Raw genomic sequence first — 27,927 nt, forward strand, 5'->3', positions numbered from 1 at the left:
GAGGAGTGTGGTGGTGGTGGTCTGGGTTGTGTGGTTGCCTCTGGTATATGTAAATGTAATTGTGAATGTGTATCAGGAGTTTGGGTATATATGTTTGGATCTGTGTGTGTGTGTGTGTGTGTGAGTTTCTGGTGCAGGTAGGTATAGTTGTAAGTGTGCCCCTGGCAGTTTGGGGGGTCTATCTGGGGGGAACCCTGAAGGTCTCAGGGAGAAATACCTGCCTTTGGGCCCAGGCTGGGCAAGACTTGTCATGATACCTCTCAGGCTGCTGGGTGCTGGCCCAGGGGCCGGGGCTGAGGATAGACACACTGCTGAGTCACAGGGCTGTGGCTCTGTGGTGTGTTCACAGGGGACATATCTCATTTCACACACACACACAGAGGAAATTTCAGACAGGCTGGCTGAGTCCGCATTCTTCCAGAAGGTTGCGACCTTAGCTAGCCCTGGGGAAGCAGCGGAAACAGGCCTGCTCATGAGACCTAGAGGTTGGCAAGAAGTCAAACTGAGGCCTGGTGTCCCCTAGCTGGGCCCCCTGGGTCATGGCTTTCTCAGGCCTTTCCAATCATACAATCTGTGGGAGGAAGCCGGCAGCTTTTTCCTGAATGAGACAAAACTATTAGACCTCAACAAAGTAACTCTGTGTGTGTGTGTGTGTGTGTGTGTATGTGTGTGTGTGTGTGTGTGTATGTGTGTGTGTGTGTGTGTGTGTGTATGTGTGTGTACCCATCCTAGGGCTTGAACTCAGGGCTTGGGCTTTGTCCCTTATTAGCTTTTTTAGTATAGCTATCTATACTTCTGGCTTTTTGCTGGTTCATTGAAGATAAGAGTCTTAGGTACTTTCCTGCCTGGACTGGCTTTGAACCTTGATCCTCCAGATTTCAGCCTCCTGGTAGCTAGGATTACAGGCATGAGCCATTAGCAAGTGGCTACAGGTTCTTTTTTAGATTACGTCCCCCTCCTTAAAGATTCATCCATTGCTCCAATTCTGTCTTCTGGGATCATATACGCTGAACAAGATACACAGACTCAAATGGGAAAATACTAATCCTCCAGGAAAATACTAGTCCTCCAGTGACATGAGACACCAAACCAAGCCAGGAGTGGAGGAAGGAGTTCTTCATTTGGTCAGATGAAGGTCCAGGTAAGCATCCATACAAGTGGCCTTGGAGACAGGCTTAAAGGATATGAGGACCTGTGTGTGTGTGGAGGGGCTGTAGAGTCCAGACCAGGAGCAGTCTGGGCAAGACAAAGAAGTGTGAAGATCCAGGGACCTCCTGAAGATTGTGGAGTAGCCTGGTAGGGTGTGGTAGGTAGCATCATAAATGTGGGGGGCTGGGAACAGGGAGGGTGGAGCTGATGGAGGCTGGACCATGGAGACCCTGAATTCAGGGTGAGGCCTCTTGAGCTAGGGGGAGATCAGAAGTTTAAAAGAATTTTTTTTTTCAAATCATAATGCTGGGTGCTAGTAGCTCATACCTGTAATCCAGGAGGCTGAGATGTGAGGATCACAGTTCAAAGCCAGCCTAGGTAGGAAAGTCCATGAAACTCTTATTTCCAATTAAACACCAAAAAGCTAGAAGTGGAGCTGTGGCTCAAGTAGTAAGAGTGTTAGCTTTGAGCAAAAAAGCTCAGGGACAGCACCCAGGCCCTGAGTTCAAGCCCCAGGACCCACACACACACACACACACACACACACACACACACACACACACACACACACACACACACACACACACACACACACACATACACACAATCAAAACCCAGGGAATGAGGTAGGCAAGGGCTTAACTTAGAATGGGGCAAAAAAGCCCAGGTGGATTTGAATTCCAGACCCAGCCCCCTCATCTTTTAGCTTTCTGGGCATGAACAAGGTACTTCTCCAGGGCCTCAGTCTGTATTTTTTCTCAAAGGAATCAGAGCCAAAAGATGGATGTATGTAAGGAATGGTGAGCAATGTCACCATCAATGAGGTCAACTAGAGCCACCAACTTACCCCGGCTTATCCCGACCTGAGAGACTTCATGAATACATGGAACTGTCAGTGTTCACACCAAGACAGTACCGGAAACTGCTGGACAGTCAGTACCCCTCCTTCCAACATGGCACACAAACACTGCTCAGGATGTTGCTGGAGGGGGCAGGGACAGGTTGGAGTTCTTGAGCATTTGGTGACAAAGTTACCCATCCCCCTTGACACTTGCTTATGGTGTCTCTTGGACCTGGCTCTGGAAACCAGCAGAAAGAAAAATGAGGCCCAGGTCAGTGGTCAGGGCCTAAGGACAGCACCCACTGGTCACGTGGCTGGCTTGGTGCCTTGGTCACCTGAAATACAATATGGCTGATGTCACTCAGACTTTGCTGATGCCGTGGATGCTGAAAATACCTAGGCTCTGGGCTGGGTGCCTGAGTGGACCAGTGGTTGTAATGTCTCTACAGGACTCTTGCTACTTCATAGCTTAGGGTCTCTGTGGGAGGACTGTGGGCCCTGGAGCCTCTCAGTTTTCCTACAAGAAAGAACAGACACCTTGCCTTTCTCCCCTGAGCAAACCTTTCCTTCTTGATCCAAATGCTCAACCATAAGCCAAGAATGGAGGCTAGAGGGTGGGCCAGGGTGATGTGCTCAGCCCCAAGGCTCAATACCTTTGACCTGTCAACAAAGTCAGCTTCTGCCAGACCTGGGAGGGGGACACAGGTCATTGTCAAGAAAAGGAGAATGACTGTGTATGTTGGGAACGAACATCTCAGTTCCCTCCCTCTCTTACTGGGTGTGTAATAGGTGCTTTCCCCACCCCCACCCCCACACCAAACTTCATGTATGCGCATGTGCGAGCATCTGCCCTTCATATGCACATGTGCACACCTGCCCTGTTCATGTGCACACCTACACGTGTACACACACACACACACACACACACACACACACACACACACACACACACACACACACATACCTGCTCAGGAGCTGGGTCTTCTGTAGTCCCCAAAGCCTGCAGGCCCTGTCTGTCTCCTGAAATTCCCCAGAAAGAGGCTTCTTAGCCCCAGCAAGGGGTAATTGATTTGGAGACCCTGGCTTTGGTGTCAGGCTTACCTTCAGGGTTGGAATCCCAGTTCTGGAAACTTCTTTCCTCGGTGACCTTTCCTCCCTCCCCCTCCCTGAGGCTCTGAGCCTCAGTTTTCCCTCTAGTAAAATGGGTATGCCACACTCCATGTTCCTTACAGGACTTCTCCAAAGATGAAATGATTTGAGTGTGCAAAGTGCATGGCATGTTTATGGCACTCAGAAAGTGCTAGCTGCCCCAGTGCTGGTGGCTGATAAATGTAATCCTAGCTACTCAGGAGGCTGAGACCTGAAGGATCAAGGTTTGAAGCAAGGCTTGGGCAGAAAAGTCCTTGAGACTCTTAATCTCCAAATAATCAGCAAAAAGTTGGACTGGAGGCAGGGCTCAGGTGGTAGAGCGCCAGCTGAGCAAGCAAGGATAGCAAGGGTTCCTGGCCCAGAGTTCCACTGGCACAACAATCATGTCTCTATATTGACAGTAGACAGTAAAAATATCTTTTTTTAATATATAAAGAAGGAAGGGAGAGGGGGAGAGAGCTCGTATAGGGTCTCTCCCTGGCTCCCACTCTGGTGACAGCAAAGTATGTGATCAGCAAGGGCCCTTGGTGTGAGGAAAGGGCCCCAGTCTCTCACTCGTCTTCCTCTGCCTCTCCACATTTGAGCTAGGGTGGGCCTCATACCTTGCGTACTCTGCAAGCTGTGGTTAGGAAGTGTCATGACCTAGTCATAGTTCTGCTTTCCATATGTCGGGTTCCTTCAGCCAGGGTCCCAGCCTCCACCACAACCTCCAATAAGTGCAAAGTAGCTGGGCTTGAGGGTAGCAGAAGCTGCAGGTCTGTAGCCACTGTGGTTTATGTAGAAGCAATATTACAATTATCTTATGATGTACCTGTCACGCAGCAGCTGGTTTACATGCATTGTATTAGTTCTCACAACTATCCGGAAAAAAAGAGATCCTGGTGAGGAAATCCAGACTCAGACAGGGAATGAATTTTCTTTTCTTTTTTTTTTTTCTTTGTCGGTCGTGGGGCTTGATCTCTGGGCCTGGGCGCTGTCCCTCAGCTCTTCAGCTCAAGGCAAGCGCTCTACTACTTGAGCTACAGCACCACTTCCGCTTTTTTGGTGGTTTATTGGAGATAGGAGTCTCATGGTCTCTCCTGCCCGGGCTGGCTTTGAACCGCGATCCTCAGATCTCAGCCTCCTGAATAGCTAGGATTACAGGTGTGAGCTACCAGCGCCCGGCAGGGAATGAATTTTCTAAAACTTCACAGCTATGCCAGGTGCTGATGGCTCATACCTATAATCCTAGCTGCCCAGGAGGCTGAGATCTGAAGATTGTGATCAGTCCAAAGCCAGCCTGGGCAGAAAAGTCTGTGAGATTCTGTGTGTGTGTGTGTGTGTGTGTGTGTGTGTGTGTGTGTGTGTGTGTGTGTGTGTGTGTGTGTGCCGGTCCTGGGGCTTGAACTCAGGGCTTGGGCACTGTCCCTAAGTGTATTTGGCTCAAGGCTAGCAATCTACCACTTGAGCCACAGCGCCACTGTTGGCTTTTTCTGAGTAGTGTATTGGAGATAAGTGTCTCATGGACTTCCTGCCCAGGCTGGCTTCAAACTGTGACCCTCAGTTCTTACCTTCAATAAACTGCCCGCCCCCCTCCTCTCCCCAGCCCTGCAAAAAATCCAGAAGTGGAGCTGTGGCTCAAATCATAGAGTATTAGCCTTGAGCTAAATGAAGCTCAGGGATAGTGCTCAGGCCCTGAGTTCAAGCCTTAGAATTGGCACATGCACATGTATGCACACACACACACACACACACACACACACACACACACACAGACTGAACAGCTAGCAAAGTTATGGAAGATTCTGGATTTAAATCTAGCTTTGTCTAGCTCTAAAGCCGGAGTAGTTTCCACCATACCATGCAGCTCAGAAGACTCAAGGTCCAAGTCAGAGACACAAATTAACTCAAGTGGGACTTTGGTGATCATCTCCCCCTGCTGGTCCTCATTTTCACCATCTGACACATCCGGTTGTTCCTAAGAATCAGGTGATGGCTGCTGTTGTGACATTTGACTGTTTGGCCTCTGTTCAAAGGGCAGAATTGTGACCTAAGTGTGGATATAAAATGACAACTCTCTTTTCAAGAAAATAAGAAGCTGGAGCCAGGTGCTGGCGGCTTGTGTCTATAATCCTAGCTACAGAGGAGGCTGCGATCTGAGGATAGCAGTTCAGAGCCAGCATAGGCAGGAAAGCACATGAGACTCTCATCTCCAATAAACTACTCAGAAAGAGCTGGAAGTGGTGCTGTGACTCAAGTGGTAGAGTACTATCTTTGAGCACAAAAAGGCTCTGGAACAGCACCCAGGCCCTGAATTCAAGCCCCAAGACTGGTAAAAAAAAAAAAAATGCTGAGCATCAGTGGCTATAATTCCAGCTACCTGTGAGACTGAGATCTGAGGATTGTGATTCAAAGCCAGCCAGTCAGAAAAGTCTCTGATACTCTTTTTTTGGGGGGTTGGGGGTCCGGTCGTGGGGCCTGAACTCTGGGCCTGGGCACTGTCCTTCAACTCTGCAGCTCAAGGCTAGCGCTCTAACACTTGAGCCACATTGCCACTTCTGGCTTTTTCTGCTTATGTGGTGCTGAGGAATTGAACCCAGGGTTTCATGCATGCAAGGCAAGCACTCTACCACTGAACCACCTTCCCAGCCCAAGTCTCTGATACTCTTATCTCCATTTAACTACCAAAAAGTCAGAAGTAGAGCTGTGGCTCAAGTGGTAGAGTGCTAGCCTTGAGCAAAAAAGATCAGGGACAGCACTCTGAGTTCAAGCCCCAAGACCAGCACAAATTGAAAGGGTGGGGGGAGGGAGAAAGAGAGATGATAGCTCAAGGTAACTCTGGTTGTTTATTTGTTTATCTGTATTAATCATCTCTCTATAATCACAGTATTGTGAGAAGTGATTTACTTAAAATATTTTTCCAGGTCTATCCATCTTTCTGAAAATGATGTAACATTATTCTTTTTGATAGATAAGTAAAATTCCATTGTATCGAGGTACCACATTTTCTTGATCTGCTCATCCATTGTAGGGCATCTGGGCTATTTCCATATCTATGGTGAATAGTGTATCAGTAAACATGGATTTGCAAGTGTCATTACTGTATCCTGACTTATAATCATTTGGATAAATGCCCAAGAGTAGTATAGTGGTATTGTAATATCACAGTTTTATGTTTAGTTGGTTGAAAAATATCCAAACTGCCTTCAAGAATGGTTGCACCATTTACCTCAAGCAGGCCTGGAATTTATTTCTTGATAACAAAGAAGAAACAGAAAGTGGAAGGAGGGAGCGAAGGGACTAGAAATACCAGAAGTATGGAGATTTCTTCTTAGTTTTTCAAATGTTTGGGCCCTCCCAGGAGCTAGGTCATTCTCTTTTGGGCCAGGGAATAAAGCTATCCAAAAGTAACAAAAGGGGGCTGGGAAGGTGGCTCAGTGGTAGAGCACTTGCCTTGCATGCATGACGCCCTGGGTTCAATTCCTCAGCACCACATAAGCAAAAAGAAAAAAGCCGGAAGTGGCGCTGTGGCTCAAGTGGTAGAGTGCTAGCCTTGAGCTGAAGAGCTGAGGGACGGCGCCCAGGCCCAGAGTTCAGGCCCCAAGACCGGACCACCCCTCCCCCCAAAAAAAGTAACAAAAGGTCCCAGTGCAGTGGCTCATGCCTATAATTCTAGCTACTCAGAAGGCTGATCTGAGGATCACAGTTTGAAGTCAACCCAGTCAAGAAAGTTCATGAGACTCTTATCTCCAATGAACCACCAAAAAGCTGGAAGTGGAGCTATGGTTCAAGTGGTAGAGTTCTATCCTTGAGTTAAAAAGCTCAGGAATAGCACCCAGGTCCTGAGTTCAAGCCCCAGGACCAGTACACACACACACACACACACATACACACACACACACACACACACCCCACCACCACCACCACCACCACCACCACCACCAAAAACAACAACAACAAAAGGAAAGCGAGGGCTCATGGAAGAGTGCCTGTCTTGCATGCATGGATGCCCTGGGTTCGATTCCTAAGCCAGAAATAGTGCTATGGCTCAAGTGGTAGAGTGCTAGCCTTGAGCTGAAGAGCTCAGGGACAGCGCCTAGGTCCAGAGTTCAGACCCCAGGACTGACAGAAAAAAAAGAAAAAAGAAAAAGAAATATACCAAAAGGAAAGAGGATTTGGTATTTATCAAGCTCCTGTTAAAGATTGTGTATAGATTTGCATACAGATTTTCTCTAATACCTGTCCTTGTTTTGCATTTGAGAAAAATAGCACATGAGAAATTACACTGCAGGAAGGTAATATAGTTAGTAAATGTTGAAGCCAGAGTTTGAGCTCAGGTCTTACTCTCACGAAGATGGCTGTGTACCCCTAGAGGCTGCCTCTCAGGGGAGGGGGCTCCATGGGGCTGAGGCTTTGGAACACTAGGAGCTGTGTCTTATCCTATCAAGACCCACATAAGCATCCCTGGAGGGCAATCATGCACTCCTGGCTAGTGGTCACAGTGCCAGGTTGCCCTCCGTGTGGGTCAGTATCTGCTGGATGCCCTCCCTAGATTTTTCAGAGCAACCTTAGAGTCTTATCTGACTTCGGCCACCAGGTGGCGCAGTACAGACTGGAACTTTTTCACTCCTGAAGCTAAGGCTCAGCAGCACAATTCCCCTGTAAGAGGTTCCTGGGGGAACTTTAAAAAGAAAAGCAACATAGATCCCCAGATCACCTGCCTAGCAAGTATAAGATCCTGAGATCAAACCTCAGTACCACCACCAAAAAGAAAAAAAGAAAAAAAAAAAACACGGGCTCAGCTTCTTGAGAATCTGGTTTAATCTTCTGGATACGATTTGTGGGAATCTGTCACTAGTTTTAATTGTGTTAATTACCTGAATGGGTGAAATATTATTCACATAGTACAGAAGTACAGAAGGGGATACTGAGGGTATAGCACAATAGGAAAGTATCCACTCGCATGCTCAGAGCCCTGGGTTATTTCTCCAGCACCAAAGGAAAAAATTAAAGAATGAAAAGATATATAGGAAAAAGTCCTAAGCTTTTATGGTCAAAGTTAGTGCTCTACCACTTGAGCCTCAGCCCCGCTTTTGTCCTTTTGAGTGGTCCATTGGAGATAAGAGTCTCACAGACTTTCCTTCCCCAGCCTGGCTTTGAATCATGATCCTCAGATCTCAGCCTCCTGAGTAGCTAGGATTACAGGAGTGAGCCACTGGCACCCTAGAATACATCTTTAAAAATGCTTTCAGACTCTAGGCCTCTGTATGTGTTAGGGAGGATAGAATATAGGGGCCAGGGGCCTCTGTATGAGGGGAGATGTGTCCATGATAAGAAATAATGACATGGTACTTGTGGTATGTGTACAGTAAAGGCTTTCTGCCATTGGTTGGTAAACAATCAGTAGTGGTGGAGGGGAATAAATAACCACCCACTTTTGCCTCCAGGGCCCCCTTAGCTATGACTCATGCTCATTCACCAGGGCTTACCACACTCACACTCTTCCTCTAAGAATTCCTGCTTTGAAGCAAAGAGGATGCGATCAACTCATCCCTTTGAGAGTGGGATATTCTGAGAAGGCTCTGTAACAAGACCATGCTCAATCCTGATTAAGACAGGAGCTGGTGGCTCACATCTGTAATCCTAGCTACTCAGGGGGCTGACAGCTGAGGGTCACAGTTTGAAGCCAGTCCCAGCAGGCAAGTCCTGGAGGCTCTTATCTCCAATTAATCAGCAAAAAGCCAGAAGTGGAGCTGTGGCTCAAGTGGTAGAGCTCTAGCCTTGAGCAAAAAAAGCTCAGAGACAGAGCCCAGGCCCTGAGTTCCAGCCCTAGGACTGTCACACACACACACACACACACACACACACACACACACACACACACACACACACACACACACACACACACACACTCAAATAAACATAGAACCTGATCTAGGAAGCTATCCCTGTTTCTGATCTTAGCACAGAGTGGAGCCCCAGGAGCCCCATGAAATCCAGTCACCTAGGATGGAAGTACCTAGGGAAATTCCAGCTCTGTTCTCCCTTTCCACACAGTTGCTTTGCCTAGCATGGGCACATAACTTAGAATCAATCCACATTGTCTTTGAGCAAGAAGAGAGAGAGAGAGAAAGAGGAAGGAAGGAAGGAAGGAAGGAAGAAAAGAAAGAACAACAAAACATACTGGAAGTTAAAATTGAAAACAAAACAAAGATGTTCATTTCCTGACTAACCCCTAACATTCCAGATTATGGCAGTCTTAAAAGGGTCTCTCCGGCCGGGCGCTGGTGGCTCACGCCTGTAATCCTAGCTACTCAGGAGGCTGAGATCTGAGGATCGCGGTTCAAAGCCAGCCCGGGCAGGAGAGACCGTGAGACTCCTATCTCCAATAAACCACCAGAAAACCGGAAGTGGTGCTGTAGCTCAAGTGGTAGAGCGCTCGCCTTGAGCTGACAGCGCTCAGGCCCAGAGTTCAAGCCCCACGACCGACAAAAAAATAAATAAATAAATAAATAAAATAAAAGGGTCTCTCCATCGTGGGCATTAGTCTTGGGTTCTGAGCATGCGCTCCAGTATGGACGGAGCTAAGCCCAGAGCAAGACCTGATACCACACCTGCCCAGAGGCCTTATTGTCCTTTCCTGGTATCCCCAAGTTTAAAGTAGACCTCCCCACTACCTCACCCCAGGCTTGATCCCATCCAAGTGGAAGTTGCTGGGACAACTTTCCAGGCCTCTATCCCTGGAGGTACTGACAGAAAGGCTGACCTATGCTTGGCCTGGAGGGGAGGAAATCTCTCAAAGGAAGAAAGCAGAGAGCGAGGGTCACAGAGAGACAGGAAAAGGAAAAATGTCTTTTTGGAAAATCACAACTCACAAGACTTTGCCTGAAAGGCTCAGAGAAAAAAGACATGCCAGCCTTGAGCAGAAAAAGAGATAAGAACATTTGGGGCTGGGAATATGGCTCAGTGGTAGATTGCTGGCCTAGCCTACATGAAGCCCTGGGTTTGATTCCTCAGTACCACATAAACAGAAAAAACCAGAAGTAGTGCTGTGGCTCAAGCGGTAGAGTGCCAGCCTTGAGCAAAAGAAGCTCAGGGACAGTGCCCAGGCCCTGAGTTCAAGCCCCAGGACTGACAAAAAAAGAATAATAATGTAATGCGCTGAGATCAAGCCCCAGTACCACACACACACACACGATATGATTATGATAAAATTAGGTGGTGAATGTTTAAGTCTTCTCCATTTTTGGATGAATGTTTAGTAATAAGAAATAAACTTATCCAAGTGTTGGTGGCTCACATCTGTAATTTTAACTAGTCAGGAATCTGAGATCTGAGAATTGCGGTTTGAAGCTAGCCTGGGCAGCAAACTCTGTGAGACTCTTCTCTTTAATTAACCACCTAAAAACTGGAAGTGGAGTTGTCACTCAAAGTAGCACTAGCCTTTAGTGGAAAAAACTCAGGAAGGGCTGGGAAGGTGGCTCAGTGGTAGAACGCTTGCCTTGCATGCATGACGCCCTGGGTTTGATTCCTCAGCACCACATAAGCAGAAAAAAAAAAACAAAAAACTCAGGAATAGGTCTCAGGCCCTGAACACAAGCCCTACTATCAGAAAAAAAAGAAAAAGAAAAAGAAAAAAACTTTAAAAATTCTCTCTCTTTTTTTTTGTGGTACTATATTGAACCTAGGAGCTTTTACTTGCTAGGCAAGTGTTTTACCACATGAACTAAGCCTCCAATTTTATATACATATATAATATATATGCTTAAATAATACACATATGTATTTTAAAATATTGAGTGCATATTTTATTTTATTAATGTTAAATATTAACCCAGCATTTATTAATTAGTAATTTATTAATTTAAAATATAAATACCAATACACATGTGCTTATTGCAATATATTTATTATATATAGCAAAACATATATATTATGCATATATATACATGCATGTATATACACAGTGAGAGTAATGAAGCATGCATCCCAGGTTTGTTGGGGATTAAGTGAGATCATGTCATGCAAACCACTTAGCCTGAAATATGGGTTGAAAAAATATTTGCTATAAATCTTCTGATTCCATCCAGGCCACAAGCTAGGGCGTCATACTAATCTCCTTGAAATCTTATTATTTTTTAAAAATATGGTAAAACATAAAAACTATAACATTTTACCATTTTAACTGTTTTTGTTGTATTTGAAAAGGTCCTCTATGTCAAACTCTGAATCCTTTTAAATTCTGGGATTATAGATGTGAACCACCATGCTTGGTTCATTGTGTGTGTGTGTGTGTGTGTGTGTGTGTGTGTGTGTGTGTGTGTGTGTGTGTGTGTGTGTGTGTGTGTGTGTTGGTAACTATGGCTTGAACTAGGGTCTATATTCAGCTTTTTTTTTCTCTCATGGTAGGTGTTCTACCAGTTCAGCCATGCCTCCACTCTGGCTTTTTACTGGTTAATGATTTCAGATTTGTCTACCTAGGCTGGCTCTTAACTGCAATTGTTTGTTCCGGATCAAATTACTATCTTGTTTGTTTCTGTTGGGCTTGGGGCTTAAACTCCAGATGTGAGCACTGTCCCTTCTTGAGCTTTTTCGCTTCGAGGCTAGCACAATACCACTTTGAGCGACAGCTCCAACTTCCAGTTGTTAGGTGGTTAATTAGAGATAAAAGTCTCACAGAGTTTGTTGCCCAGGCTGGTTTTGAACTGATCCTCAGGTCTCAGCCTCCTGAGTAGCTTGATTACAGGCATGAGCCATAAGCATCCGGTGTCTCGTTTTTCTTTATTAACAAGTCATGGGAAACAAAACCAAACCCAGTCACTCCAGACCATAGTCCCTGGTCTTCTCCCACCCCCACCCTGGTCCCCATCAGCTCCCAGAAGCCCAGGGCAGCAAGTTGATTGGGGAACTGGAAGGGCATCTACCTCTGGAGACCAGCAGTAGAAAGTGCTGGGAAAGTGCTGGACCAGTCAGACCTCCTAGGCCTGATGGGAAATTCCCTGCATGCCAGGCTACGCCCTGGAGACTGAGGGACTCTGGCCATTAATACCCCATCCTCATTCCCAGACATGCCCTTCCCATAAGGACATGTTGTTACTCCCACCCCCACCCCCAAAAAAAGAAAGTGTGCCACGTTGAATCAACCTTCCTGGATACCAGATCTTCCCCCACACCAGCCTATCTTTTCCTCATACCTCAGGATTCACTCATTCAGGGCTGGCCACTGGGCTGAAGTCTGGATTATAGTCATCCCAAACAGCTCTGGTCCAACTGGGTAACATGTGGATTCCCAGAGTTAGAAATTCCTTCCTTAACATTTTCCCAGCCACTGGGAATAAGATAGGAATAAAGATATAGTAAGGGCCTGTCCAATGAGGAAGCTTCTACAGGGCAAGAGATACACTGGATGTGTGCCCTATGGGAGCTGGGAAGGGACAAAAAGCCTAGAAAGGATTTCCTTCCATCTTCTCCCTCTACTTGTGCCCAAGCCCAGATCTGAGTGCGTTCTTCAGATTTGAGACTGAAAAATTAGAATGTGTTTTAGAGTTTCTCCTTTCTCAATTAAAAAAAAAAAAAAAGCAGTGGAAGGCCAAACAAAAAAGGAGCCTCAGAGAGTGGCAGACAAGCATGAACTTTGTAGTACTGAATTAAAAAGCAGGATTATATTCTTCTTATGGACTCCCCCACCCTTTGTAAAACTGATATATGTGAATCATCAATCAATTAATGGTTATATTTCACCTGGAGTGTTATTATTCAAGTCTAGATACAGTCATTCCTTGATGTCTGTGGGTATTGTTTCCAGAATTCTCCTGTAGACCCCAATCCTCAGGTCCCAAAACCCCTTTGCTAAAACCTAGGCCCATTCTCCTGCTTAAAACCATTGCTTGATTACTTATGACATCTAAGAGAATATAAATGCTTTGTAGAGAGTTTTATATGATTTTGTTTAAGGAATAATGACAATTTTTAAAAAATGGCCAAGTTCCAGTATGTGTTCTATACAGATGCAATTTTTTTTCCTTCCTTCCTTCCTTCCTTCCTTCCTTTCTTTCTTTTTTCCTCCCTTCCTTCCTTCCTTCCTTCCTTCCTTCCTTCCTTCCTTCCTTCCTTCCTTCTTCTTTCTTTCTTTCTTTCTTTCTTTCTTTCTTTCTTTCTTTCTTTCTTTCTTTCTTTCTTTCTTTCTTTCTTTCTTTCTTTCTTTCTTTCTTTCTTTCTTTCTTTCTTTCTTTTTTTGAGACAGACTTTTGGCCTGCTGCTCAGAGTAGCCTTGAACTCCAGGACTTACATGATTCTTTTACTTCAGCCTCTGAGTCAGAGCTACAAACATTAAACACTATACTCAGTTCCTCCCCACCCCCCCCCCCAAGAAGAATTAATCAGAGAATTGTTGTATTCATGGATTTGAAAGGCCAACATTTGGAAAACAAAAAAACATGGGGTTCCAAGATACCTGTCCAAGGCTGAACATGTCTCTTTCACACATGGCTGGGGATGGCCTTGAGTCATAGAAAGTTGTTTCAATGAGCTAGTTCTTCTGGAATTTCCCCCAAAGTAGAAGCATTTCCCTTTAAGTCACACTGGAAAATTTCCAAAAGCCTACTTCCCTTTACTGAACCCAGACTGGAGGTCAAGGGCAGGATGGAGCAGCACTTTGATTCCAAACCTGACCTTCAAGGCAGGAGAAGGGTGGGTGAGTGGTGTGTGATTGAGGAATGGGGAGATTTCTTTCAGCTTCATTCTGATAATAAGCATGATATAAAGGCACCAGAATCCGGTATTAAATATGAGATATAGAAGCAGAATCAGGGCTGGGATTGTGGCTCAGTGGTAGAGTGCTTGCCTTGCATGCATGAGGCCCTGGGTTCGATTCCTCAGCACCACATAAGCAGAAAAAGTTGGAAGTGGCACTGTGGCTCAGGTGGTAGAGTGCTAGCCTTGAGCAAAAGAAGTTCAGGGACAGTGGCCCAGGCCCTGAGTTCAAGCCCCGGGACTTGAAAAATAAACCACAATAAAACAGAATCAATATATTCACTGCTTATCAGGTACTCTTACCATCAAGCTATGCTTGCCCACCCCAGCCTGTTTAAGCACTGGCTATTTTATTCTCTTTTTTGGTGATACAGGGATTTAAATTTAGTCTTGTGCTTGCTAGGCAGACAGTTTTACATATCTCCCTCCAGCCCAGTCATTCTCCAGTATCCATTTCATAGAGGCTGGGGTCTAGAGGACAGAAAGGGAATAAGCCATGGGTTCAGGGTTCCTGTTTTTATGTGTATGCTGGTACTAGGGCTTGAACTCAGGGCCTGAGTGCTGTCCCTGAACTTTTGTGCTCAAGGCTAACACTCTATCACTTGAGCCACACCTCTACTTCCACCTTTGCTTGGTTTGGTTTGGTAGTTAATTGGAGATGAGAGTCTTACAGAATTTCCTGCCTGGCTGGCTTCAAATGGTGATCCTCAAATCCTCCTGAGTGGCTAGGATTCCAGACATGTAAAGTGGCTCAAGTGGTAGAGTGTTAGCACAGGAAGCTCAAGGACAGTGTCCAGGCCCTGAGTTCAAGCCCCTGGACTGGCAAAAACAAAAAACCATCAACAACTAGATGACATGACAATAAATACTCTGAGGGGTGGCGCAAGCCTGTACCATGGCCCATACCAGATGACAAGCTGGGTGTGGTGAGAGCATGAAGCACTAAAATCTGTGTTCTTGAGCCAAACTTTGTCCTCTCCAGGCCTCCGTCCGATACTGTGTACAGTTACCTGTAGCCCCCCGGTCATGCTTGGCTCAGCAGCTCAGGGCTCTGGGCTCAGCACGCTGAAATCCTGCCCAGCTCCTCTCCTCTCTGCTGGGTTAGCAAGCTGGACAGCTCCTATGCTATGGCTCAGCATTTGGACAGCACCCCCAGGATGCAATGTCAGAGAACCAAGCAAGCAGACCAACCTCCGACCTGAGGCCCCTTTGACAGAGCAGGAGCTGGGAGTTCCCTTTAGGAAGATGTTGGGAGGGTATCAGCAGCCATGGATTGGTTCCAAAGCTTGGGGAGAGGGGCATCTGGCTTCTCAGTGGAAGAGCTCAGAGACTGTGCAGCTTCTGGGGTCTGCCTTAGTATCTTTACGGCCAAGGTTACCTCTATCATTTATACCCTGCTGTTTTAATTGAACAGAATAAGGATTCTCACTTGATCCTATGGAAAAGAAAAAAAAAAGTTCCATTGTGAGTGTTTCTAATCTTGTTGGCAATTATGAGCTCTAGCCCACACAAAGCATTATGTCATATCCTAGAATATAGAAGAAACTCTTTTTTTTAAAGTCCTTCAGTGTGTCTTTGATGTTGAACTCAGAAACTAGTTCTTAGCTTTTCAAGGCTTGGCATCCACTCTGAGTCATAGTGTTCACTGCTAGGCATCATTTTATTACTTAATGCCCCTTTTAGGCACAGAAGAGTATATGTACAATAGGCAAACTTTTCAAGTGGCTCTTTTAGCTGGGTAGCTTATACTTACAATCCTAGTCACTTAAGAGGTAAGATCTAGAGGATCTCAGTTCAAAGGCAGCCTGGGTGAAAAATAAGCAGCAAAAAAACAGGACTGGAAGTGTGGTACAAGTGGTAGAGTACCAGCTATGAGCAAGCAAGCCAAGCATGTGGTTCTGAGTTGAAAAAAAAAAAGACAGTTTTTAGATAGATTCTAAATTGTCCACTCTGTGTGTGTGTGTGTGTGTGTGTGTGTGTGTGTGTGTGTGTGTGGTATGTCCATCATGGGACTTAAACTCAGAGCCTGGGTGCTGTCCCTAAGCTTTTCTTCCTTCCTTCCTTCCTTCCTTCCTTCCTTCCTTCCTTCCTTCCTTCCTTCCTTCCTTCCTTCCTTCCTTCCTTTCCGTCTTTCTTTCTTCTCTCTCTCTCTCTTTCTTTCTCTCTCTCTCTTTCTTCTTTCATAGGGCCTGAATTCTGGGCCTGGGCACTGCCCCTCAGCTCTTCGGCTCAAGGCTAGCGCTCTATCACAGTGCCACTTTCGGCTTTTTCTGTTTATGTGGTGCTGAGGAATCGAACCCAGGGTCTCACACATGCAATGCAAGCACTCTACCACTGAGCCACCTTCCCAGCCCCTGTCCCTAAACTTTTCTACTCAAGGCTAGTGCTCTACCACTTGAGCCACAGCTCCACTTTCAGATTTTTTTTTTTTTAGTAGTTAATTGGAGAGAAGGGTCTCAAGAATTTTCCTGCTTGGATTACCTTTGAACCATGATCCCCAGATCTCAGTCTCCTGAGTAGATAGGATTACAGGTGTGAACCACTGGGCGCCTGGTAGATCGACTACTTTGTTGGGTCATGCCTTGTACTGTACATCCACCACCTGTCATCTAAACTTACTTAAACTTCTGTCTTACTTAAACTTCTCAAACACCCTAATAATGAAGCCATAATTGTTATTTCCTATTTATCCCCTATCACAAATGAGAAAGATGGGACTCAGAGCGGAAAGGTCTTCCTAAGTCAATTCAGTAAGTAATTAAACCAGGATTTTTGTTTAGGGCCCTCGACTTGTCTCCCTCTTAAAAAAAAAACTATATTTTTTCAGCCTCCAGGCTGTGTTCTTCCACTGAATGTATAGAAGGAGGAGGCGGAGTAAGCCTACCCCATCTACACCTCAGCCAGGCCCTGTGCCTGCTCTGTATTATGAATGGGGAGACATGGGAAAAAGAAAAAAATTCAATATTAGATATTAAACCTAGGGCCTTGAGAATGCTAGCTAAGCTACCACTGAACTGTGTCCCTCTACCTCCCGCCCCCAATACTGGGGTTTGAATTCAAGAACCTCAAATCTGCAAGGCATGTACTCTTACTACTGAGCCATAGCTCCACTCCCATCCCCACTCCTAGTTTTATTTATTTTTAGGGGGGGGTCCGGTCATGGGGCCTGAACTCTGGGCCTGGGCGCTGTCCCTCAGCTCTTCAGCTCAAGGCTAGCGCTCTACCACTTGAGCCTCAGCACCACTTCCAGCTTCTTTCTTTTTGCTTATGTGGTACTGGAAATCGAGCCCAGGGCCTCAGGCATGCAAGGCAAGTGCTTTACCACTGAGCCACCTTCCCAGCCCCTTCCTAGTTTTAAAAGTAGCATTTTGCTTTCTCTCTGATCCGTGATTGGCCTGTTTCTGTCTAGGATGACTGGCTTCTACTGCCATATCCATCTTCCCTCAACCTAGTCCAGGCAGGAAGGTCCATAAGACTTATTACTAATTAACCAGCAAAAATCTGGAAATAGAGTACCAACCTTGTGCAAAAAAAATGCCCAAGCCCTGAGTTCAAATCCCAGTACCAGCACAATAAAATTTAACAAAACAAAGTCATCCATGAAAGGGTTGAAATAGTTTCTTATGGGAAATAAAAAGCAGAACTGGCAGGCTGATATTTTCCCCAACAGCCTTGTAGAACTATTAGATTCTAAAAAAAAAAAAAAAAAGATCAAATGTTCCTGGTGCATTATTATATAGCATTCCTCCTTTACTTTCTATTCTGAGTCACTGTATTGTGTTCCATAATAAAATTGGGCTCTGTCAATGACAAACACAAGCATCAACAGGAAGAGCATCTGAAGCTCTGAGTTTTTCCTCCCTGCTCACAGGCACCCAGGGAACAGCACAGCGCTGACCCAGGATTGCTCTAGGCATCTCCACTGGTAAGTGGCTCAATAACCTTTCTATTTATCAGTTAAGAGTCTGGATGGGGGAGGAAAGGTTCCTCATATGTGTGTGTGTGTGTGTGTGTGTGTGTGTGTGTATATATAGTTGAGGTTTATTTTATCTTTATTTTATTTATTATTTTTAAATTTATCTATTTTAAAGGTAATATACAGAGGAGTTATGGTTACATAAGTCAGATAAAGAGTACATTTCTTTTTGAACAATGTCATTCCTCCCCCTTGCTTTTATGTGTCTTTTGAAATAAATGAAAGAAGGTCGATGAGACTTCTTGCCAATTAACCTTTTTTTGTATGTGTATTACTCCTGGGGCTTAGACTCAGGGCCTAGGTGCGGTCCCTTAGCTTCTTTTGCTCAAGGCTGGTGCTCTACCACTTGAGCCACAGCTCCACTTCTGGGTTTTTGTTTTTTGTTTTGGTAATTTAGTAGAGATAAGAGTCTCATAGCCTTTCTTGCTCAGGCTGCCTTTGAATTATGATCCTCAGATCTCAGCCCCCTGAGTAGCTAGGATTACAGGCATGAGCCACCTGCACTTGGCTTTTAAATTGTTTTAAGTGTTCTACAAAAGGTTGCAATTCAATATATCAGCTTATGGGTACAATGCATCTTGGTCAGTATTACTCCTTCTGTCATTCTCTCCCATCTGTCCCAAACCTACCTATCCATCGCCTCAAGTTAACTTGGTTCTAGTGTGTGTGTGTGTGTGTGTGTGTGTGTGTGTGTGTGTGTGTGTGTGTATACATGTGCATGTACATGTGCATGCTAGTTGTAGGATGTGAACTCAGGGCCTCTTGCTCTTGCTTGGCCTTATAGGTCCAGGTTGGCACTCTACCACCTAAGTCACATTATCTCCACTTGCAGCTGTTTGGTGATTCATTGGAGATGAGTCTCATGGATTTTCCTGCCTGGGCTGGCTTTGAACTGAGATCCTCAGATCTCAGCCTCCTGAGTAGCTAGGATTATGGGTATGAGCCACTGTTGCCTGGATTCCAGTGTTTCATATGTACATTGAATATTTTGACTGTTCCCACCTACATTTTCCTCTCTCCATTTTTCTGCTTCCTCTTCCCTTAACTCTCCCCTTCCCCCAACAGTATGCAGTTTCCCCATATTTTTTTTGGTCAGTCATGGGGCTTGAACTCTGGGCCTGGGTGCTGTCCCTCAGCTCTTCAGTTTAAGGTGAGCACTCTACCACTTGAGCCACAGTGCCACTTCTGGTTTTCTGGTAATTAATTTGAGATGAGTCTCATGGACTTTCCTGCCCTGGCTGGCTTTGAACAGTGATCCTCAGATCTCAGCCTCCTAAATGGCTAGGATTATAGGCATGAGCCACCAGCGCCTGCCCTGGTATTCATTTTGTTAAACTGTAAATTAATTGTTCAAAGTAGTTACACTTTTGGAATCCTCTTCTGTGTATACCATATTTTCAGGCAACTTGTATATTTATATATTTATATATGCATATGACCCAGTATATATTTTCTTATGTTTATAGTTTAGACCTAACTTAGATGCCAGGATTTCTTAGAGATCGGCTACCACAAGTGAGCTTTGAAGATGGAACTTGGCAACCTGTAAGATGGGTACTAAACCCAGAGTCCAAGGGACTGAAGCAGCATAGTAATCTTCACACATTTTGGGGGGTGGGTGTGGTGAGGAGATGGTTTGAACTCAGAGCCCCACACAAACTGAGCTAGCACACTTTACTACCTGAGCCATGCCCTTACCAATTTTCCCCTTAGTCTCAGGCTTGTGTGTGTGTGTGTGTGTGTGTGTGTGTGTGTGTGTGTGTGTGTGTGTGTACGCACCAATCCTGGGGCTTGAACTCAGGGTCTGGGAGCTGTCCCTGAGTCTTGTGTTCAAAACTAGTGTTCTGTCACTAGAGCCACAGCTCCACTTCTGGCTTTTTTTTTTGCCTCCCAAGTAGCTAGGATTACAGGCATGAACCACTGGTGCCTGGCTAGTCTCATGCTTTTTTATTTCCCCAGGCCCACTTTAGACTGTGATCTTTCTACCTATGCCTCTTAACAGCTGGAATTGTAGGCGTGAACCACCATTCTCAGCTTGTTCTTTTTTTTGGGGGGGGGGGGTCCGGTCGTGGGGCCTGAACTCTGGGCCTGGGCACTGTCCCTCAGCTCTTCAGCTCAAGGCTAGTGCTCTACTACTTGAGCCACAGCACCACTTCCGGCTTTTTTCTCTTTGCTTATGTGGTGCTGGGGAATCGAACCCAGGGCCTCATGCATGCAAGGCAAGCGCTCTACCACTGAGCCACCTTCCCAGCCCCCTCAGCTTGTTCTTTTAGATAGGGTCTTGCTACTTTTGCCTGAGCTGGCTTTAAAGGCTCAATCACTCTATCTCTGCTTTCCAAGTAGCTGGTCTCAGCCCTTTTAATTCTATCATACAGTGCTCAGTGTGTGTAGTTACATGGTAGAATGCTTCCCTAGCATGCATGAGCCTCTGGGCTCAATTTTCAGCACTGAGAAAACAAAAAATACAACAATTATGGTGGAAATTAAATGATAAATTGTGGACATAAATATTAATTACTACCAAATAAAAAATAATTTTCTGGGCTTAATGATGTCTGCCTCTAAACTTAACTACTAGGAAGGCCGAGCCAGGAGAATAGAAAGTTTGAGGTCAGCCTGTGCAACTTAATGAGACCTTGTCTCAAAACAAAATAATTGCCAGGTGCTGGTGGCTCACGCTTGTAATCCTAGATACTCAGGAGGCTGAGATCTGAGGATGTGGTTCTAAGCCAGCCCAGGCAGGATAGTCTGAATGAGTCTTATCTCCAATGAACCACCAGAAAACTGGAAGTGGTGCTATAGCTCAAGTGGTAGAGTGCTAGCTTTAAGCAAAAGAGCTCATGGACAGTGCCCAGACCCTAAGTTCAAACTCCACAACCAAACAAAAATATAATAATAAAGATGATGATAATAATAATAATAATAATTCAAAGAAAAAGACTGGGCACATAACTCAGTGGTATAGTACTTGGCTAGCATTTCTAAAGCTCTGGTATCAATCCCTATTAATACACACACACACACACACACACACACACACACACACACACACACACACACACACACACACACACACACACACACACACACACACACCCCTGGAGCTTTGGCATGCTAAGAGGCCTTAAAACCTATTTAAGAATCCAAGTATCCTAGCTCCTCAAGAGGCTGAGATCTGAGAATTTGAAGCCAGCTGGGGCAGGTACCTCTGGAGACTTTTTTTTTTTTCTTGTTGGTCATGGGGCTTGAACTTTGGGCCTGAGCGCTGTCCCTCAGCTCTTCAGCTCAAGGCTAGCACCCTACCACTTGAGCTATAGCGCCACTTCTGGTTTCCTGGTGGTTTTTATTGGACATAAGAGTTTCACAGACTTTCCTGCCCAGGCTGGCTTTGAACCATGATCCTCAGATCTCAGCCTCCTGAGTAGCTAAGATTACAGGCGTGAGCCACTGGCGTCCAGCCGGAGACTCTTATCTTTAATTAACCACCAAAAAAACCCTAGAAATGGAGCTGTCACTTAGTGGTAGAGCACTAGCCTTGCACAAAAAGAGCTCAGGGGTAGTGTGCAGGCCCTGAGTTCAAGCCCCACAACCAACAACAACTACAGAAAAGAATCCAAGTGCCTCTTCTCTCCCTTGTTTCTTCTCCTTTCAGCACAGTAAGAGTCTTTCTTTAAAGTTCCCTTATCTTTCTGACCTAGTTGACAGATACCAACCACCAAAAGGGAAATGTGATTGCTTCAGTTTTCTTGCTGAAATTTTTTGCTAAACTCATAGGAAGAAAAATACTGAAATGTCATCACCCCTGGACAGATTTTCATCAGACGCCATTGTTCCCTATTTCAGTCCCACAGAGAGTCAGGTAAAATCTGTTTTCTGTTCTACGATCTGAGTCTGCCCACTGAGTCATGGAACAAACATTTATTGCTCCACTAAAAAAATTGTTTGCATTCAATTCTTCCCCTCCTCTGTAGAAAAAAAAATGATTTTTCAAGTTTCTAGGTTGATGGATAATTATATTCCTATGATTTTTCTTCTGCTGTGACTTTTCTCTCTGTGCACGCTAACCAATTTATGTGCCTTTTTTTTCTATTTAAAAATGTCAATTGTTGATCAGACATGGTAGCCCAGGCTTATAATCCCAGCTACACAGGAGGTCAAGGTAGGAGGATCTCAGTATCAAACTGGCCTTAATTTAAAAACAAAGAAAAAAACACATAAAACCACAAGACCCTACTTGGTACTAGTGACTCATACCTATAATCTTAGCTACTGAGGAGACTGAGATCTGAGGATTGATGTTCAAAGCCAGCCCTGGCAGACAAATCAGAAACTCTTATCTCCAACACATCAGCAAACAGCCAGAAATAGAGATGTGGCTTGTGTTAGCATGCCAACCTTGAGCAAACAAGTCAAGCAAAGTACCATGCCCCAAGTTCAAGCCCCAGTACAAGTACACACACACACACACACACACACACACACACACACACATACACACACACACACAGAGTGAGACCTTACCTGAAAAATAAAACAAAAAAAAAGCTGGAGGGTGTGGCTTAAGAAGGTGTGGCTCACCTGCTTAGCAGAGTTCAAACTTCAGTACCATAAATTAGTAAGGAAACAAATGAATAAAATATAATGTATATTGTTAGTTAATTGCAATGAACTTTGAGAGCGCAGAGAGGAAATTTCTCCTTGTTCCTACAGTGCATACAGCTTTTTCTTTCTCTCTAGTTTAGATGATTCTGTAAGCTGGATTCCAGAAGAAAATCTTTGCTGGGTTAAAGGTGAGAACCATGACAGATTCTGGCAAATTGTTCTCCAGAAAGAGTCTCGTAGCTGCTACAGGAACTATGCAGTCACAGCCTTACCAAAATACTGAGATGGGTAGGAGCCACTAATTTGTGACTACACAAATTAGTGTAGCATGAACAGGAAATACACTCCCTTCTGTACAACTGAGCTAAAATGCAGACTCACTTCTTCATCCTCTGACTGGTAAACTTGAAAATATGATAGCAGCTGGGTATAGTTTCTGGCATATACCTGCAATCCCAGTGCTTGGAAGGCTGAGGTAGGAAGATTATGAGTTCAAGGCTAGCCTGAGCTACATAGCAAGACCCTGTCCAAAAGCAAAACAAAACAAAACAAAACAAATAAAACCCTTGAAACCTGAAAATACACAGTACTTGTAAGACTAGGAGAACAGATACTCCTATGATCAAGCTGGGCACCAGTGGCTTACACCTGTAATCCTAGCTAATCAGGAGAGTGAGCTCTGAGGATTATGGTTCAAAGCCAGCCTAGGCAGAAAAGTGTGTGAGCCTCTTTCTTTCTTTCTTTCCTTTTTTTGTCAGTTGTGGGGCTTGAACTCTGGGCTTGGGTGTTTTCCCTGAGCTCTTCAGCTCAAGTCAAGTACTCCATCACTTGAGCCACAGCTCCACTTTCCGTTTTTCTGGTGGTTAATTGGAGATAAAAGTCTCACAGACTTTCCTGCCCGGGCTGGCTTTGAACCATGATTCTCAGAGCTCAGCCTCCTGAGTAGCTAGGATTATAGGTGTGAACAACCTGTGCCAGGCTCTGTGAGGCTCTTATATAAAATTAACCAGCCAAAAGCTGGAAATAGAGCTGTGGCTCAAGTGGTAGAGCACCAGACTTAAGCAAAAAAGCTAAGGGAGAGTACAAGGCCCTGAGTTCAACCCCTAGAACTGGACCCCCTTCTTTCCCCACCCCCTAAAAAAAGAAATGGGAATTATTACAATCTTGTAAGAATATAATCTATCCATATGAATTAAAAATTAAAATACACAGAGCCTTTGGCAAAGGAATCTCATTTTTGTGAATCTATGCTGTGAAAAGAAGGTTATCGGGTCTGTTTCTTCTTTTTTTTTTTTTTTTTGTCTGTCATGGGGCCTGAACTCTGGGCCTGGGCACTGTCCCTCAGCTCTTCAGCTCAAGGCTAGCACTCTACCACTTGAGCCACAGCATCCTTTCTGGCTTTTTCTGCTTTTGTGGTGCTGAGGAATTGAACCAAAAGCCTCATGCATGCAAGGCTGAGCTACCTTCCCAGCCCCTCAGGTCTGTTTCTTATTGGTGTCAATTCCTGTGAGTTAGGTCTGTCACAAGTCTTTGACCTTGTTTCCAAGAGATGCTAATATTCACTTTTGTCTTAAACAGCTAAGCATTTGATATGGACAGTACCTGACTCCAGTAGCCATTGGACCTTTCTTCCTTGGAGTAGTAATTTCTATTGAACTTCACAGATGAAGACTATACAACCCAGCCTTCCTTAGAGCCAGGTAGAGTCAGTCTAATCAATAGGGGATAAATAGAGGAATGTCTGTTACCTCCTGGGCTAAAGAATTGTTCAGCTGGAAATTTTGGTCCTGTCGTATATTATAAATATCTGTTGGACTCCCAAAGTTAAAAGATATAGAGTTGGAAGCCATAAAATGGCTAATTTCTGCCATGGAGTAAGAAAGAAACAGAACTATGAAAAAGGGAATGGACCCAATGAGAAACCAAAAAGATGAGAATGGGTGGTGGGAAACTCCTGGGTATGCTATGACACCTTAGGATTCTCAGAGAGCAATTTCATCCTAGCTCTCATTTTTATTTTTGGGGGTATTGGTAATGAGACTTGAATTCAAAGCCTCATGGTATTGCTCAGCTTCCTTGCTCACAATTGATGCTCTTATCCCTGAACCACACCTCTAGCCTGGCTTTCTGGCTAGTTCATTGGAGATAGAATCTCTAGACTTTTCTGCCCAGGCTGGCTTCAAACCTTGACCTTTTATGTCTCCGTCTTCTAAATACTTCAGATTGTAAGTGTTAGCCACTAGCACCCGGCTCTAGCATTCTTTTTTTTTTCTTTTTTTTTGGGGGGGGGGTCCGGTCGTGGGGCCTGAACTCTGGGCCTGGGCGCTGTCCCTCAGCTCTTCAGCTCAAGGTTAGTGCTCTACCACTTAAGCCACAGCGCCACTTCCGGCTTTTTTCTTTTTGCTTATGTGGTGCTGAGGAATCGAACCCAGGGCCTCAGGCATGCAAGGCAAGTGCTCTACCACTGAGCCACCTTCCCAGCCCCTAGCATTCGTTCTTCATGAATGAGACTGTTACCTCTATCTCTGCTTGTTTGTTTCCACATTTTCCTTCCGCTAATGTGAATGATTTTTCTTTTTCTTTCTTTTTTCAAGAATAGCAGATTTCCTAAATCAGCCTTTTAGAATAAACTTCATTTTGTATATTAGCCAGTAAAGTATGGTAGAAAAACTGAGATGTGATGTGTGACTTCTGTTGTTGTTGTGAGAGAATTATGAATAACAGTGATTTATTTACCTATTAATAATAATAATTTATTATTATTATTTTTGCCAATCCTGGGGCTTGAACTCTGGGCCTACTCATTGACCCTGAGCTTTGGTGCTCAAGGGTAGTGCTCTACCATTTGAGCCACAGCTCTATTTCCAGCCTTTTCATGGTTAATTGGAGATAAGAGTCTCTCACACTTTTCTGCCTGGGCTGGCTTTGAACTGTGATCCTCAGATCTCAGCCTCCTGAGTAGGCAGGATTACAGGTGTGAGCCACTGGCTTATTCACCTATTATTAAAAGTTCTGAGAATATGGCTTAGTGGTAGAGTGCTTGCCTAGCAAGCATGAAGCCCTGGGTTTGATTTCTCAGTACCACATAAAAAGGAAAAGCTGGAAATGGCATTGTGGCTCAAGTGGTAGAGTGCTAGCCTTGAGCGAAAGAAGCTCAGGGACAGTGCTCAGGTCCTGAGTTCAAGCCCTTGGGGTGGCAAAAAAAAAAAAAAAAAAAAGTTTGCTTCTCTTATCTGAAAAGGTGGTTAGACTTTCACCAAAGAGGAAGTTGAACTGTTAGGCTGAGAGAAGGGAAGGTCTCCAGGCTGAGTTTAGATTCCAAAAGTTTGAGCTCCTTGAGGGGAGTTTTATGGGGGAACAGGTTAAGTGTCCTAGGGTAAAGAAGCAAGAATTAAAGGAATGTCTAGAGCTGGTAGGGATAAAATATCTGTAGACTATTTGAGTCTCTGGGACATCAACCTTGGTTAGTCTCAGGGAAATGGAAGGACTTCAGAGAGGATCTACTGCAGGTTGTGCATTCAGAGAGAGTGGGCCTTAGATCCTTTAGATCTTAGCTTGTCATGCTTAATTATATACATGCATTAATTATATATACATATTTTTTATGCTGGACCTGGGAACCTGGGCACTATCCTTGAGGTTTTTTTGCTCAAGACTAGTACTCTACCCCTCAAGTCATTTGCCACTTCCAGCTTTTATACTGGTTAATTGGCGATAAGAGTTTCACACACTTTCCTTCCTGGGCTGGCTTCCAACCTTGATTCTCAGCGCTCAGCTTCCTGAGTAACTAGGATGACAGGTGTGAGTCCTTAGTGTCCAGCTTCTTTTACATTTTTTATTGGTATATATTAAATTATATGTGCTAAGGTCATGTCAGGAAGAATAGATAAAAGAATTCAGTGCCCTTAAGTTAGTCATTGGGGTACTAAAGAGCTTCCAGATTACATAGTGAAGGGGCAAGAAATATCTTTAATTAGTCTTGGAGCTAGGGGTGTGGCTTAAGTGGTAGAGTGCTTGCCTAGAAATTTCAAGGTCCTGAGTTCAAACCCCTATATCATCAAAACAAAGCAAAAAAAAAAAATATTCTTTGTTAAACTTCAGACTAGTTAATCATTATCTCAGGACCGGTCAAGCCAAGAGGGTCATGATAAGAAAGGAAGGTACATTTCACTTTAGTCCTGTCATTTCTGCAATCCAAGGTGACCAGAGGAGAGAAGAGATTCAGGAGGAAAAGGTTAAAGAAGCAAAACCAGCCTCGTGCTGGTGGTTGACACCTGTAATTCTAGTTTTTCAGGAGGCTGAGTTCTGAGAATCGCAGTTGAGAGTCAGCTTGAGCAGAAAAATTCTAGAGACTCTTATTTTTGCTGACTACAAAAAAAAAACGGAGGTGGGGGTGTGGCTTAAGTGGTAGAGTGCTAGCCTTGAGTGAATAATCCAAGGGAGAATGTAAAGCCCTGAGTTCAAGCCCCATTCTCCAGCAAAACAAAACAAAATAAAGCAAAACAAAAAACAAATGCAAGCCGGACGCTGGTGGCTCACGCCTGTAATCCTAGCTACTCAGGAGGCTGAGATCTGAGGATCGCGGTTCAAAGCCAGCCCGGGCAGGAGAGACCCTGAGACTCCTATCTCCAATAAACCACCAGAAAACCGGAAGTGGCGCTGTAGCTCAAGTGGCAGAGTGCTCGCCTTGAGCTGAAGAGCTGAGGGACAGCGCCCAGGCGCAGAGTTCAAGCCCCAAGACTGACAAAAATAAAAAATAAAAATAAAAAAAAACAAATGCAACAACAATAACAACAAAAGGATTGGAAGTATAAAACAAAATTAGACCTGTAACCCATACCTTCCTTCAAATCCCCACGATCAAGCCATCATTCCATTGCTATGGGGGTAGAATGCTAAAGGCAGAAGCTATTTCCTTCAGTAATTACTTCCTGTGATAGAGGGTGTTGGAAAGGAAGATCTTGACAAGGTCTGGAAGCTATTTCCCGTAGCTTCAGCCTTGCAGAAGGATGAGGTAGGCTTGGCACCACAGGTTTTACAGATTCTCACTGAGTGGTTATTCGTCTATGTGCAGTGTTAAGTAGGAGTCTGACCAAAGTTTTAAGACAAGTGAGACAGTTGCAAAATGAAGATGGTGATACGGGATTTTTCTCATGCGTTTAACTTGTGGGCCCAAGTGAGGAGTCAGTCCATTCTAGCAAAAGGAGTTTCTAAGTACCTATCACATGATTATTTTAAAGACCAGGATTGGGTGCTTGTGATTGGGAAGTAACCTATGGACAGGTCTCCTGGAGAAGGAATCAAGATTCTATTTATTTACCTGGTGGTGGTAACAATGTTCACTTTAGATTGAGCTATGTATTTGTTCTGTGTGTGTGTGTGTGTGTGTGTGTGTGTGTGTGTGTGTGTGTGTGTGTGTGTGTGTGTGTATGTGCAGTTGTGTACATGCAAGTGCATGTAAATGTATGTTTAAAGTACC

At 44.7% G+C, this 27,927-nt stretch overlaps 1 pseudogene; it reads left to right on the forward strand.

Annotated features, from left to right (window-relative positions):
- The first annotated feature begins 16,695 nt into the window (after positions 1–16,695).
- Positions 16,696–16,813, forward strand: LOC138809063 (small nucleolar RNA SNORA51; annotated as a pseudogene).
- Positions 16,814–27,927: the final 11,114 nt, after the last annotated feature.

Source organism: Dipodomys merriami, unplaced genomic scaffold (genome assembly GCF_024711535.1).
Source record: "Dipodomys merriami isolate MVZ:Mamm:240054 unplaced genomic scaffold, mDipMer1.0.p SCAF_48, whole genome shotgun sequence".
Lineage (NCBI taxonomy): Eukaryota > Metazoa > Chordata > Mammalia > Rodentia > Heteromyidae > Dipodomys > Dipodomys merriami.